This window comes from Lycium barbarum, chromosome 2 (genome assembly GCF_019175385.1).
Source record: "Lycium barbarum isolate Lr01 chromosome 2, ASM1917538v2, whole genome shotgun sequence".
Classification (NCBI taxonomy): Eukaryota; Viridiplantae; Streptophyta; class Magnoliopsida; order Solanales; family Solanaceae; genus Lycium; species Lycium barbarum.
In genome coordinates this window covers 12714670-12729609 of record NC_083338.1, presented here as the reverse complement: position 1 = coordinate 12729609, position 14940 = coordinate 12714670, and positions in this window count along the sequence as shown.

Below are 14940 nucleotides of genomic sequence, written 5' to 3'. Positions count from 1 at the left end.
TTACCAAAAAAAAAAAAAAATGCTGCCATTTTTATTTGGAATAACCACTACGTGTTTAATACTAATTTTTCATTAGATTGAATGCTCAAAGTTATAGATGATAAAAGATGGTGAACCAACTTATATTATTCTATTCTAAACTAAAGATGGTGAACCAACTTATATTATTCTATTCTAAACTAACTTTTAAATGACCTCTTGAACATAAAACATATATATAAAAATATTAAAATTGATATTATTCACGCGTATATCAAAAGGAATCAAATGAGAACTAACTTTTGCAATCTCATCAAATATTCTTCGTATTTATATCTACTTAGTTAAATTTCCGCAAGTGATCTCTTGACTCACTCTCATACATAAATTACCAATAAGATACTAATGTTTCTCTTAATTAGTAAAGTAAATTAGTAGCAAAAAACATGTTCCATGAATTGATGAATAAAATGAATAAAAAACAAATAATGAATCAATTTCAGATCCTCAGCTGTTATTACTTTCAAAAGGGAATTTGGAGCTCTTATAAAATAAAAATAAAATATTAACGAGGAAAGAAGCGTTATATGTTGAGAAGAACTAATTAGGATGTAAAATTGATCTAGAGTTTTTGAAAAATGAAGAAGATGTTTTTATCACTATTATTCATATTCGTACTTAGTTTTCGTGCATCCCAGGCCTCATTCCGTAACTAACTATAGAACAATATTTTCCTTTATAATTTGGTGCTTGGAGTTTTAGCATTGCTTCCCATACAATTTCACTAATCAACTACCAGTATATTTTTAATTTCTCAGCGTCAAAATCTCATCCATTGACACCTTTGATTTAATATATTTTGACATGAATATATCAATCGAATAATATGATCAACGCTAATTTAACTTGCAACAACAAATTATTTAAATAGATAATTTAAGAATTTGTTGTGTAATCGATGAAATGTCCGAAAATGATATTAGGCTTATTTTATTTTTATTGACGCTAAAAGTGAATGAACGAAATTGACTTGTCTTACAAAAATTATGGATTAAATAATGTTAATCTAGACAAGTTCGGTAATGTAAAATAACGACGAGAATCACTAACGATCGCTGCGTACACAAGTTCGTAACGTAAAAAACCCACACAAAGCATGAATGTCATTATTTACATTTATGAGAGTGCAACAAACCTATATTTTGCATCGAATTTCCTATTAAATATTGAAAAGTCATTTATTTTACCATTTTGCTCTATAAAAAATGCAGATAAGTAAATTTCCGTTCCAACAAATGATGAATGCTATTACAGCTAAATTGGTCAAGGTTCGCGTTTAGAACCCTTGATGTGCCGCTAAGTTACGGGATATTCGATGCTAATTCCTTAAGCTTTTGTGACTCTTCAAGCACTTTTGTTGTTACCTTTTGTGTATTTATGTCGTTTTGTAGGATAAGATGCCGGGAGAGCATAACGGAGCAAAATAGAGAAAAAATAGAACAAGCAGCACTTTATGGCAGCACAGGCTAGCAGCACTTGCTGCAGCATGTTGTGCATGCAGCACCTGCGAGTAGCACTTGCTACAGCATGTTGTGCCTGCGAGTAGCACTTGCTGCAGCATGTGCTGCACGCAGGGCATTTTTGTTCACAATTTGTTCCCGTTTTTGGAATGTTATAAATACTCTTTTAGGGTTTGTAAAACATATCTTTGGCCATTCAACACATGTTTTGGAGACTAGGGTTCCTACACCACACTTGGGGATTGAAGATTTGAAGTTTTGATAAGAAATTTCTTAACCCTTCACTCATTTCTTCAATTCCTTACTTTGTATTGTATATCTAAGTTTGTAGAATTTTATTCCATAACGTTAATCTTGTTTATGAAAATATTCTTTGCAAAGTTGGACGAAACCTCTTGTTATGTGATGTGCCGCGAAATTACGGGATATTCTATGCTAATTCCTTAAGCTTTTGTGACTCTTCAAGAACTTTTGTTGTTATTTTTTGTGTATTTATGTTGTTTTGTAGGATAAGATGCCCGGAGAGCATAACGGAGCAAAACAGAGCAAAATAGAGCAAAAATAGAACAAGAAGCACTTTCTGGCATCACATGCTAGTAACACTTGCTGCAGCATGTTGTGCATGCGAGCAACATATTGTGCATGCGAGCAGCACTTGCTGCAGCATGTGCTGACAGAGATATTTGCACAACATGCTACGGTTTGGCACAACATGCGACTCGCATGTTGCACATGTGACACAAGATGCGAGTAGCATGTTGTGCACGCAGGGTATTTTTATCCAGATTTTGTTCTCATTTTGGCACTTCTATAAATAGAATGCTAGGGTTTGTAAAACTCATCTTTGGCCATTTCATACAAGTTTTGGAGACTAGGTTCCTACACCACACTTTGGGGTTGAAGATTTAAAGATTTGGTTGAGCATTTCTTAAACCTTTAATTCATTTCTTCAATTCCTTGCTTTGTATTGTATATCTAAATGTGTAGTATTTATTTTCTTCACTTGAATCTTGTTTATGGAAATATTCTATGATTAAAGTGTTGAATGAAACTCTTGTTTTGCTTATGTATTGAATGATTTTTATTGCTATTGAAGTGGGTCTTTGTTGATTTAATTAATCTTGTTCTTTAATGTTTCTTAAGGGATTAGCTAACCCGAAGACTCGCCCATTTACTTTGGTTGAGCTCGGAAGAGGAAATCTAGGTTGGCAAAGATTAATTAACAAGAATTTGGGTCATTAAACACATCTAATAACTTTAGCTAGGAATCGGAAAGTTACTTGAGATTTAATTGGTTGTGCTTGATATCACACTCTAAGGCTTGGAAAAGCTTAGAGTGAAATTCATTGATTTGGTTGGAAGACTTTCAATGAGATTTTAGAAACCATTATCTATTAACATAAACCCGCTCTTAGTTGTAATATCATAAAATATATTGGATCGTTACTTGAGAGCTCCTTGTATCCAAGCTTGTGGCCATTGATCATTTTACCCGCTTTCTAGATTAGTTTACATTTCCGCATTAGTTATAATTTTCTCAAAAACCAAAATATTATCTATCGTTTCGCTTAGCTTGGTAAGTGAAAGTTCCTTACTTTTTTAATCGCCTAGTATATTGTTTCCTGTGGGATCGACCCCGACTCATAGTTGGGTAAATTATATTGCATACGACCGTGTACACTTTCTCTTTGAGGAGTGGATTTGGACGTCATCAATTTTGGCGCCATTGCCGGGGAACAATTTGGCGTATTTGAGTTAGTTTGGGATTTAAGCTTGCTTGCTTTGGTCCAAACTTGTGAATATTTGTGTTGTTGTTTCGTTGCTTTATTTGATTTTTACATAAAAAAATGGCATCATATACTGAAAATTGGTCGGATGGTAGTTGTTCATATTTTGATGACCCATGTCCATATTGTGGAGGACCCTACTTTTGGCAAGATTGTTAAAATGCTCCCGGGAGAGAGATGTGTGCACCGCCTCAATCCTATGATGAGAGTATTTGTAATATATGTGGTGGTCAAGGTGGACATTGGGGTGATTGTCCTAATTATTTTGTTGCCCCTCCCCCAAGTTGTTCTAACGAAAATGCTAGTTGTGCTTTTGAGTTTGATAGGGACAATGACATGACAAGTGAAGGACAAAGTGCCGGATATGAAGGCATCATGGCAATACTCCAAACATACTTAGATCGGGAAGCTAAAATGGAGGAAGAGCGAAAGCTCGACCAACAATCCATTTTAGAAAATGGAGAAGCTATGAAAAGAATGAATGATTCATTTGAGGATGCCAATTCCTCAATTGTCATGGAAGTGTCTACTCCTCAAAATGAATTGGTTGAAGAAAAGATTTCAAATTTGAAAGATGAGCCCGATAATTCTTGTGACAACAACGAAAGTTGTGAAAGTGAGGAAGTGCTTCAACTTGAAGAAGAGCAAAATATTGATGAAGAAATCTCCAATTCTCAAAAAGAAGAAGTTGAGAAAATTTTGAAAAGCATAATGGGGAGGAATAAAAACTATGGGCAAGTCTTGACCAAATTGTGGGAAGAAGTTCAACATGGAGATGATGAAACTATTCAAAAGGTATATCTCACCATGGATGGATTTTTACAAGAGTTGGACGACTCTCACAATGAAGAAAAACTTGACAAGATGGAAATTTTGAGCCAAGATTGGCTAATGAATCAAGCTCAACAACTTAAAGCCTATGGGGATCACCGTGAAGGCATTTCACGGATGATGGAAGAATTTCTAAAAATGCATGTTGAGCAAAGTCAAGGAGTGGAGCTACTTGAAATTGCTATCCAAAAATTGGAGGCCGAATTGAATGCAAAGATTGAGGCATGTGATGCTCAGTATCAAAGGGCCATGGATTGTAGTTTTGAGTTGGTTTCCAATGAAGAAGCGGTCAAGATTGATTTTCATGAGCTAATGGTAAATTGCCAGCCTACCAACCCAAAAATAGTGAATGATGTCGAAGTTGAAGAAATGATACTAAAGTTGCATAAAAAATTTCATACAATAATTTTTGAAGACTCTAGTTCATTTTTGGGTGAGGATGTCAAAATTCATGCAAATTAGGAATTTGAGCGCGTTGGACCTCATTCTAGCCATTTTTCAGCGTTGTGCATGGTCAATGATATGGAAGTTGAACCAACCAAGCCTATGGAGAATTTTGGAGATGAAGATCAAAGCGTTTTCATTTTAAAGTTTGCTATGCCAAGAAGACAAAATGACATGCCTCACTTACGGGCCAAGAAGTGCAAAATGCGATACCCGAAAGTTGGCCTCCTTGTTTTTCTACCACCACCCCATGAGCGTTATCATGATCTTGATTCAAAGTTAGGGCGCAAATTCATATCTTCTAAATGGAAGGAAAAGTGGTAAAAGTGGTAACCGTCGTGCCGCGATGTTAACTCAAGCGCTTGGTGGGAGGCAACCCATCGTTTTAATTTTTTTTTTAGTCGTTTTTGAAATTTTATTTTTTAGAATAGTTTATTTTATTTCTTTTGACTAATCTGCAAAGTTTCATAATTTTTGGAATTGTTTTGAGCAGGTCGGGGTTTCAAAGCAGCCACAAACCAGTAGCTGCCGTTGAAATAGATCCCAACAGCCACACCAAGTTTTCAGGTGACCTCACCTGCGATTCACAGGTCATGCTTGCGTTTCACAGATGCTGACTCAGTAACATCACCTGCGAACCGCAGGTCATGCCTGCGAGTCGTAGGTGCTGAACAAAAAAAATTATTTGCCCTCAAACTATTTTATATTTTGTTTTGATTATGTGTAGTGAGGACACTGCAATGTTTGTAGTTGGGGGTGGCATGTGGTAGCACATTATATTTTTGTTATGCTTGATTTGTGCCCTTGTCGGGCTTTTGTCTTATGTATGGATATTGTGTGCCCTTGCCGGGCTTTGTTTGTGACTGTTGGTGTGGTTGTGAATAGACGATGTTGCAAATGGAAATTGCTCAAATTTGTGAAGATTTTGTTTTGTTGACATGTTGTGGATTAGTCACTTTTATTATTTTATTTTCTTTCTTAGCATTTTTTTAATTAGTCTTGTAGTTTAGGTAGGTGATTCTTTGAGAAAAAATGTGAAAACTCTTGGCTTGTTTGGTACTAATAGAGTTCGTCTCTTGCATGTGAAATTGAAATGCGAATACCCCTCCAAATTGTTTTGTGAAAGTTAAAAAGCAAGGTGTATAGGAAAGAATGATCTTTATGACAACTTTTTGGCTCATTTGGTGACTCTTTACCTACTAGTTGTGTTTACTTTGGATTATGAGATATTGCACTAGTTGTTCTTGCTTAGGAAGTGAAATTGATCCATCTTGACTAGTTCATATGCCATGTGTGGTGAGTGTTTCTTGAATAATTCTTGTGTTTACTTTTATCATCTAGAACTTGCCCGGTTAGTCTTTCAATGCTAATTTTTATTATATTGTTTGGAGATATGACCTTGGGCTATCTTTGTGATTTTATAAAAAACCTCTTTAGCCTTTCTAGCCTACCATTACATAAATAATATCACTAGTAACCCCATTTGAGCCTATGACCTTTTCTTTGATTGCCACATTACAAGCCTTTACCCTTTTTGATGAAAAGTCTCTCTTTTGAACCTTTCCCTCCTTAAACATGAAATTGTGAATTTGAGGCCAAAAGCCTAAGTTGGGGGTGTTAGTGTTGCCTGAGAGTGGTGAAGGTTGGTGTTGTGGAAAAGTCAAAAGAAAGGAAGAAAATTTGAAAAATACAAAAAGGTTGCAAAATTTTTGTGCAAAAAAATGTATCTTTTAAAAAATAAATAAATAAAATAAATTAGAAATCAAGAAAATTGTTGCACAAAAAGAAGTTGGAATAATTGGGGAAACTAGTATGCAAAGGAAGGAGTGATGTTTTGAAATGAAGAGGAAAGTGGACGAAAGGTTTTGTGTAGTGTTCAAGGAGGGCGTAGTCACTTGTATTCCAAAATACTTATCCTACCCTTCCCTAAGCCTACATTACGAGCTTAAAAACTCCCTATGTGATCTCCAACCGAATGTTCTTGAGTTAGTGATGATTGAAAATAAGGGCAAGCTTATGGTGTGATATTTGTTAGCACTAGAATTTCTTTGTTGAGTGTGAGTGACTTTGTGTATTTGTCCCTTGCGTTGTTGTTGTGAATATAGTGATTTTGGGACTTTCTTTCTTGTGAGGGCATATGGATTACGGTAGATTGGTGATGTTTAAAAATTTCAAGTTGAGTCAAATGAGCATATCTAGTAAGCTAGTGGTTTTGAGTCACTTATTGAGGCTTGATTGTTGTCGCTTGATTGTTTTGAAACTCCATTGTATTCTTGAAATTGTATTTTGAAATGAGGGAGTTATTTGGTTGAAGTTTCACATGCTTGTATATTTGTACCAATCAAAGTCATGTTTTTGAGCTTAAAGTGGATCCTCATTGAGATTTTGATTTCGATTTGCTCGAGGACAAGCAAGGACTTTAAGTTGGGGGTGTTGATGTGCCGCGAAATTACGGGATATTCGATGCTAATTCCTTAAGATTTTGTGACTCTTCAAGCACTTTTATTTTTATTTTTTGTGTATTTATGTTGTTTTGTAGGATAAGATGCTCGGAGAGCATAAGGAGCAAAACGGAGCAAAATAGAGCAAAAATAGAACAAGAAGCACTTTCTGGCAGCACATGCTAGCAACACTTGCTGCAGCATGTTGTGCATGCGAGCAGCACTTGCTGCAGCATGTGCTGACAGAGCTATTTGCACAACATGCTACGGTTTGGCACAACATGCGACTCGCATGTTGCACATGTGACACAAGATGCGAGTAGCATGTTGTGCACGCAGGGTATTTTGGTCTAGATTTTGTTCCCGTTTTGGCACTTCTATAAATAGAATGCTAGGGTTTGTAAAACTCATCTTTGGCCATTTCATACAAGTTTTGGAGACTAGGTTCCTACACCACACTTTGGGGTTGAAGATTTGAAGATTTGGTTGAGCATTTCTTAAACCTTTAATTCAGTTTTTCAATTCCTTGCTTTGTATTGTATATCTAGATGTGTAGTATTTATTTTCTTCACTTGAATCTTGTTTATGGAAATATTCTATGATTAAAGTGTTGAATGAAACTCTTGTTTTGCTTATGTATTGAATGAGTTTTATTGCTATTGAAGTGGATCTTTGTTGATTTAATTAATCTTGTTCTTTAATGTTTCTTAAGGGATTAGCTAACCCTAAGACTCTCCCATTTACTTTGATTGAGCTCGAAAGAGGAAATCTAGGTTGACAAAGATTAATTAACAAGAATTTGGGTCATTAAACACATCGAATAACTTGAGCTAGGAATAGAAAAGTTACTTGAGATTCAATTGGTTGTGCTTGATATCACACTCTAAGGCTTGGAAAAGCTTAGAGTGAAATTCATTGATTTGGTTGGAAGACTTTCAATGAGATCTTAGAAACCATTATCTATTAACATAAACCCGCTCTTAGTTGTAATATCATAAAATATATTGCATCGTTGCTTGAGAGCTCCTTGTATCCAAGCTTGTGGCCATCGATCATTTTACCCGCTTTCTAGGTTAGTTTACATTTCCGCATTAGTTATAATTTTCTCAAAAACCAAAATATTATCTATCGTTTATCTAATCTTGGTAAGTGAAAGTTCCTTACTTTCTTAATCGCCTAGTATATTGTTTCCTGTGGGATCGACCCCGACTCATAGTTGGGTAAATTATATTACATACGACCGTGTACACTTTCTCTTTGAGGAGTGGATTTGGACGTCATCATTATGCTTATGTATTGAATGATCTTTATTGCTATTGAAGTGGGTCTCTGTTGTTTTAATTAATCTTGTTCTTTAATGTTTCTTAAGGGATTAGCTAACCCTAAGACTCGCCTATTTACTTTGATTGAGCTCGGAAGAGGAAACCTAGGTTGGGAAAGATTAATTAACAAGAATTTGGGTCATTAAACCCATCTAATAACTTGAGCTAGGAATAGGAAAGTTACTTGAGATTCAATTGGTTGTGCTTGATATCACACTCTAAGGCTTGGAAAAGCTTAGAGTGAAATTCATTGATTTGGTTGGAAGACTTTCAATGATATTTTAGAAACCATTATCTATTAACATAAACCCGCTCTAAGTTGTAATATCATAAAATATATTGCATCGTTGCTTGAGAGCTCCTTGTATCCAAGCTTGTGGCCATTGATCATTTTACTTGCTTTCTTGGTTAGTTTACATTTCCGCAGTAGTTATAATTTTATCAATTTTGGCGCCGTTGCCGGGAACAATTTGGCGTATTTGGGTTAGTTTGGGATTTAAGCTTACTTGCTTTTGTCCAAACTTGTGAATATTTGTGTAGTTATTTTCTTTGCTTGATTTTTTTTTTTTATAAAAAAAAGGCATCATTCCATGAAAATGGGTCGGATGGAAGTTGTTCATACTTTGATGACCCTTGTCCTTATTGTGGAGGACCCTACACTTGGCAAAATTGTTTAAAGTCTCCCGGGGGAGGATTGTGCACACAATCTCCAACCCATGAGTGGAGCATATGTGATAGATGTGGTGGTCAAAAAGGCCATTGGGCTAATTGTGCTTATGTGTCCTTCCCTTCCCTGAATCCCCACTATGACGATTCTACTTTTTGTTGTGACAATGATAGGCAACTGGAAGTGGAAGAAGTTGAGAATGGACAAAATGGAGAGTTCAAGCTCATGATGGAATGCCTACTTGAAGGAGGAAATGAAAAGCAAAAAGCCTTTAGGAGTACTGGGAAACTAGTCTCCAAAATGGCTTGATGAATGAACACAAAAATCTTCCATGGGCATTTGAACAAAATCCAGAAGAATTCTCAAATGCTCAATATGAGGAGAGAATGCCCATGGTGGAGGCCAATCATGAAAAGGAGTAATCAAGAATTGAACATCCTCCAACCGAATCCATTTTCATTAGAGATGCAAAGAAGAAAAGAAATTAGAGTCAACCGTTGTCTTGAGAAAAATGGTGGAAGTTGACTCTAGTTTGGGGGAAAATGAGAATGTCAAAATCCGGAAAAATTTGCAAATTAGGAGTTTGAAGTATCACTCCAAGCATTTTTCAACATTGGATTTGTATGGTGATATGGGAATTAAGCCACATACATCCATGTTGGATGGTGAAGAAGAAAGACAAGTGCCTTCCATCTTGCAATTCGAAAGAGTAAGAAGGAAAAATGACATTCCTCATTTGAAAGCCAAGAAGTGCAAAATGAAGAAACTAACGTTTGGCTTGTTCATCTACTTATCAGCCCCCACCGCTTGTGGTCACAAACTTGAGTCCAAGTTGGGTGCCCAATTCATAAGCTCCAAATGGCCAGAAAAGCAGTAAAGTTGGCAATCATCGTGCCGCGACGTTAAATTAAGCGCTTGGTGGGAGGCAACCCATCGTTTTCAAAATTTTAAATCGTTTTTGAAATTTTCTTTTTTAGAATATCTCAGTAGATTATTTTTGACTAATCCACAAAGTTTTAGAATTTTTGGAGTTGTTTTGAGCAGGTCGGGTTTTCAGAGCAGCCCCAAACCAGTAGTTTTGAGCAGGTCGGGTTTTCGCAGGTGCTGACAGTAAAAAAAAAATCAGGTGACATCACCTGCGAACCGCAGGTCATGCCTGCGAGTCGCAGGTGCTGACAGAAAAAAAAATTATTTTCCCTCAAACTATTTTATGTTTTGTTTTTATTATGTGCAGTGAGGACACTGCAATGTTTGTAGTTGGGGGTGGCATGTGGTAGCACATTATATTTTGGTTATGCATAAATTGTGCCCTTGCCGGGCTTTTGTCTTATATATGGATATTGTGTGCCCTTGCCGGGTTTGTTTTGTGACTGTTGGTGTGGCTGTAGATAGACGTTTTTGCAAATGGAACTTGCTCAAATTTTTGAAGATTTTGTTTTGTTGGCATGTTGTGGATTAGTCACTTTTATTATTTTATTTTCTTTCTTAGCTTCTTTAATTAGTCTTGTAGTTTAGGTGTAGGTGAGCCTTTGAGGAAAAGTTGTGGAAACTCTTGGCTTGTTTGGTACTAATAGAGTTAAGTCTCTTGCATGTGAAGCATTTAATTGAGCATACCCCTCCAAGTGGAATTTTAAGTGAAAAGAGAAGCAAGATGCATAGAAGGAATGATCTTTGTGACAACTTTTTGGCTCATTTTGTGACTCTTTACCTACTAGATGAGTTTTACTTGGGATGATGAGATATTGCTCTATTTGTTCTTGCTTAGGAAGTAAAATTGATCCATCTTGACTAGTTCATATGCCATGTGTGGTGAGTGTTTGTTGATTAATTCTTGTGTTTACTTTTATCATCTAGAACTTGCCCGGTTAGTCGTTCAATGCCAATTTTGATTATGTTGGTTGGAGAGATGACCTTGGGATATCTTTGTAATTTTTGAAAAAGCCTCTTTAGACTTTCTAGCCTACCATTGCATAAATAATATCACTAGTAACCCCATTTGAGCCTATGGCCTTTTCTTTGATTGCCACATTACAAGCCTTTATCCTTTTTGATGAAAAGTCTCTTTTTTGAACCTTTCCCTCCTTGAACATGAAATTGTGAATTTGGGGCCAAAAGCCTAAGTTGTGAGTGTTAGTATTGCTTGAGAAGTGGTGAAGGTTGGTGTTTTGGAAAAGTCAAAAGAAAGGAAGAAAAATTGAAAAATACAAAAAGGTTGCAAACTTTTTGTGCCAAAAAAATAATAATCAAGAAAATGGTTGCACAAAAAGAAGTTGGAGTAATTGGGGAAACTAGTATGCAAAGGAAGGAGTGATGTTTTGAAATGAAGAGGAAAGTGGACAAAAGGTATTGTGTAGTGTTCAAGGAGGGCGTAGTCACTTGTATTCCAAATACTTATCCTACCCTTCCCTAAGCCTACACTACAAGCTTAAAAGTCCCTATGTGATCTCTAACCAAATGTTCTTGAGTTAGTGATGATTGAAAATAAGGGCAAGCTTATGGTGTGATATTTGTTAGCACTAGAATTTCTTTGTTTAGTGTGAGTGACTTTATGTATATGTCCCTTGTGTTGTTGTTGTGAATATAGTGATTTTGAGACTTTATTTCTTGTGAGGGCATATGGATTACGTAGATTGGTGATGTTGAAAAATTTCAAGTTGAGTCAAATGATTATATCTAGTAAGCTAGTGGTTTTGAGTCACTTATTGAGGCTTGAGTGTTGTCGCTTGATTGTTTTGAAACTCCATTGCATTCTTGAAATTGTGTTTTGAAATGAGGGAGTTATTTGGTTGAAGTTTCACATGCTTGCAGCCTAATTATTTGTACCAATCAAAGTCATGAGGGTTGTGCTTAATTGAAGAATGTGCTTTGAAAATGATAGTAGCACTACCTAAGCCTGTATTGATGGATCCTCATTGAGATTTTAGTTTTGATTTGCTTGAGGACAAGCAAAGACTTTAAGTTGGGGGTGTTGATGTGCCGCGAAATTACAGGATATTCGATGTTAATTCCTAAAGGTTTTGTGACTCTTCAAGCACTTTTGTTGTTACTTTTTGTGTATTTATGTCGTTTTGTAGGATAAGATGTCGAGAGAGCATAACGGAGAAAAATAGAACAAAAATAGAACAAGCAGCACCTGCTGCAGCATGTTGTGCATGCAACACCTGCGAGTAGCACTTGCTGCAGCATGTTGTGCCTGCGAGTAGCACTTGCTGCACGCAGGGCATTTTTGTCCACAATTTGTTCCCTTTTTTGGAATGTTATAAATACTCTTTTAGGGTTTGTAAAACATATCTTTGGCCATTCAACACAAGTTTTGGAGATTAGGGTTCCTACACCACACTTGGGGATTGAAGATTTGATAAGAAATTTCTTAACCCTTCACTCATTTATTCAATTCATTGTTTTGTATTGTATATCTAAGTGTGTAGAATTTTATTCTATAACTTTAATCTTGTTTATGAAAATATTCATTTGCAAAGTTGGATGAAACCTCTTGTTATGCTTATGTATTGAATGATCTTTATTGCTATTGAAGTGGGTCTTTGTTGTTTTAATTAATCTTGTTCTTTAATGTTTCTTAAGGGATTAGCTAACCCTAAGACTCGTCCATTTACTTTGATTGAGCTCGGAAGAGGAAATCTAGGTTGGGAAAGATTAATTAACAACAATTTGGGTCATTAAACTCATCTAATAACTTGAGCTCGGAACAGGATAGTTACTTGAGGTTAAATTGATTGTGCCTAATATCATACTCTAAGGCTTGGAAAAGCTTAGAGTGAAATTCATTGATTTGGTTGGAAGACTGTCAATGAGATTTTAGAAATCATTATCTATCAACACAAACCGACTCTTAGTTGTAAAATCATAAAAATACTTTGGATCGTTACTTGAGAGTTTCTTGTATCCATGCTTGTGGCCATTGATCATTTTGTCATGCCCCGAACCTGGGCCTGGACGTAACACGGCACCCGGTGCCTGACTGCATGTGACCGAATGAACCAACTGGCTGCTGATTCAACATGTGATACCAAAACATAACTAATTTATAAAATAAAACTAACACATGCTGATTAACTAAAAGTCTCACTGAAATATCATAATGCGGAAATACTTAGACAATCTGAACATATCTAAAAGTAGCCAACATGGCTAAACCAAACAACTGAACGACTGCCAACAAGGCTAACATAATAAATATCTGATTGTCTGAACTGTGTCTATGAAGCCTCTAAGAGTACTGAATAATAGAGCTGTCTATAAACTGAAATAACTGGATAGCTGACAACGCCCCAAAGGAATTTGGGGCTCACCAGTAGCTGATACGTGCACTCCTAAATAGCTGAGTCGTCAACCCGATGCAGGCCCCCAAGCAATAAAAAGGGACATCAGCACATTTGAATTGTACTGGTATGTAAAGCAACTGAAGCAATAAAATACTGAAACTGAAACTAAAACTGAACTAAACAGAAAAGCAAGAAGCTGAAGTACTCCCTGTTCTGGATGAAGAATCACCTGTAAAACTGTAAATATAACTGTAGCCTGGGGCCCAAATAATGTGCACAAAAACTGTGGCCTCTGGCCCAAGCAATACGTATGCATAAACTGTGGCCTAGGGCCCAAAAATACAGATACAGGTGTTCAACATTAACAATTTAGAAAACTGAGACTGGCTATAGCTGATAGCATGATAACTGTTTCTGATTATGGGACTCATGCAAATAACTGGTTATACACTGACTGAGACTCATGTGATAACAATGCATAAGTCTATAAAGATTACGTGCTGAGTTCATGATGCTCAAAGTGACAACCATGAACGAATTCCGTAACTGCAACCCTAGAAGATAACAGTTCTATATCATATCATGAAACTAGGGCTAACTATATTCTGAGTCAAATTGCTGACAAGTATGAAGAATGGGGCGTAGGGAGAATCATGAACATTCCCTAACGTAGATAGTTAGCCTCACATACCTTAATTCCCAGCCTTTGAGCGTAATACAATGTTCGTCAACCCTTTCAACTTTGATCTATATCAATACAAGCCAAAGGGATTCTATATTAGCAATAATATTCATGCTTTGGTCATCTAAGCATTTTATCAAACACTTAGTGGGCATGAAGCTCCACAGTCTCCATTAATGGTGATTTCTTCACCCAATTCCCATTATATTCCTTCTAGGTGATTCTACAATCTTAATTAGGTGTAATTAACATCATTCTCCATCACCCAATCATTATAACAATCTCAAGTCAACAATCCAAAACCCTACTATAGTTCGTGTAATTCTCTTTACTAAACCCATTTACTATTCTCCCAAGAACTCATCAATTCACTATTATGAATGATTATAGTGTAGAAGCATTACCTTTTTGACGTCCAATCCTCTTGAATACGAGGTCTAGGGTTTCCATGCCCAACAATAAAGTTCCACTCACAACTCTATTGATTAGAAGGGTAGTTAGAAAGAGATTAGGGACTTGAATTCAACCTAGAATCATGATAACACTTACCTTGTATGGTTCTTGAGGCTTGGGACTTGTTCTTATTGACTTTAGGGTAATTTTTCGTGAATGGGGTGCTGGGGAAATAAACCCCAAACCTTAGATATAACTAAAAACGCGTAACCCGAATTTTTGACCCGCATCTGACCCGATTCGCGATGGGTCCGCAATGCGGGACCATCGCGCAATGTTCGGCAGCTCAATACTCATACTTGCGCGATCGGCCCGCGAAGCGGGGACATCGCACGCGCCCCCACGCGCCTGAAAGAGCGACGTTTGTCGGTTCTGCATAGTGTTCGGTAAAATGGACATAACGTCTTGTACACAGCTCCGTTTGGGCTCCATAATATACCGTTGGAAAGATATTTCAAAGAGATACAACTTTCATGTTTTAAGGGTCCTCCAATGCCCAACGGATGTTCACCAAATTTGACTGGAAGACAG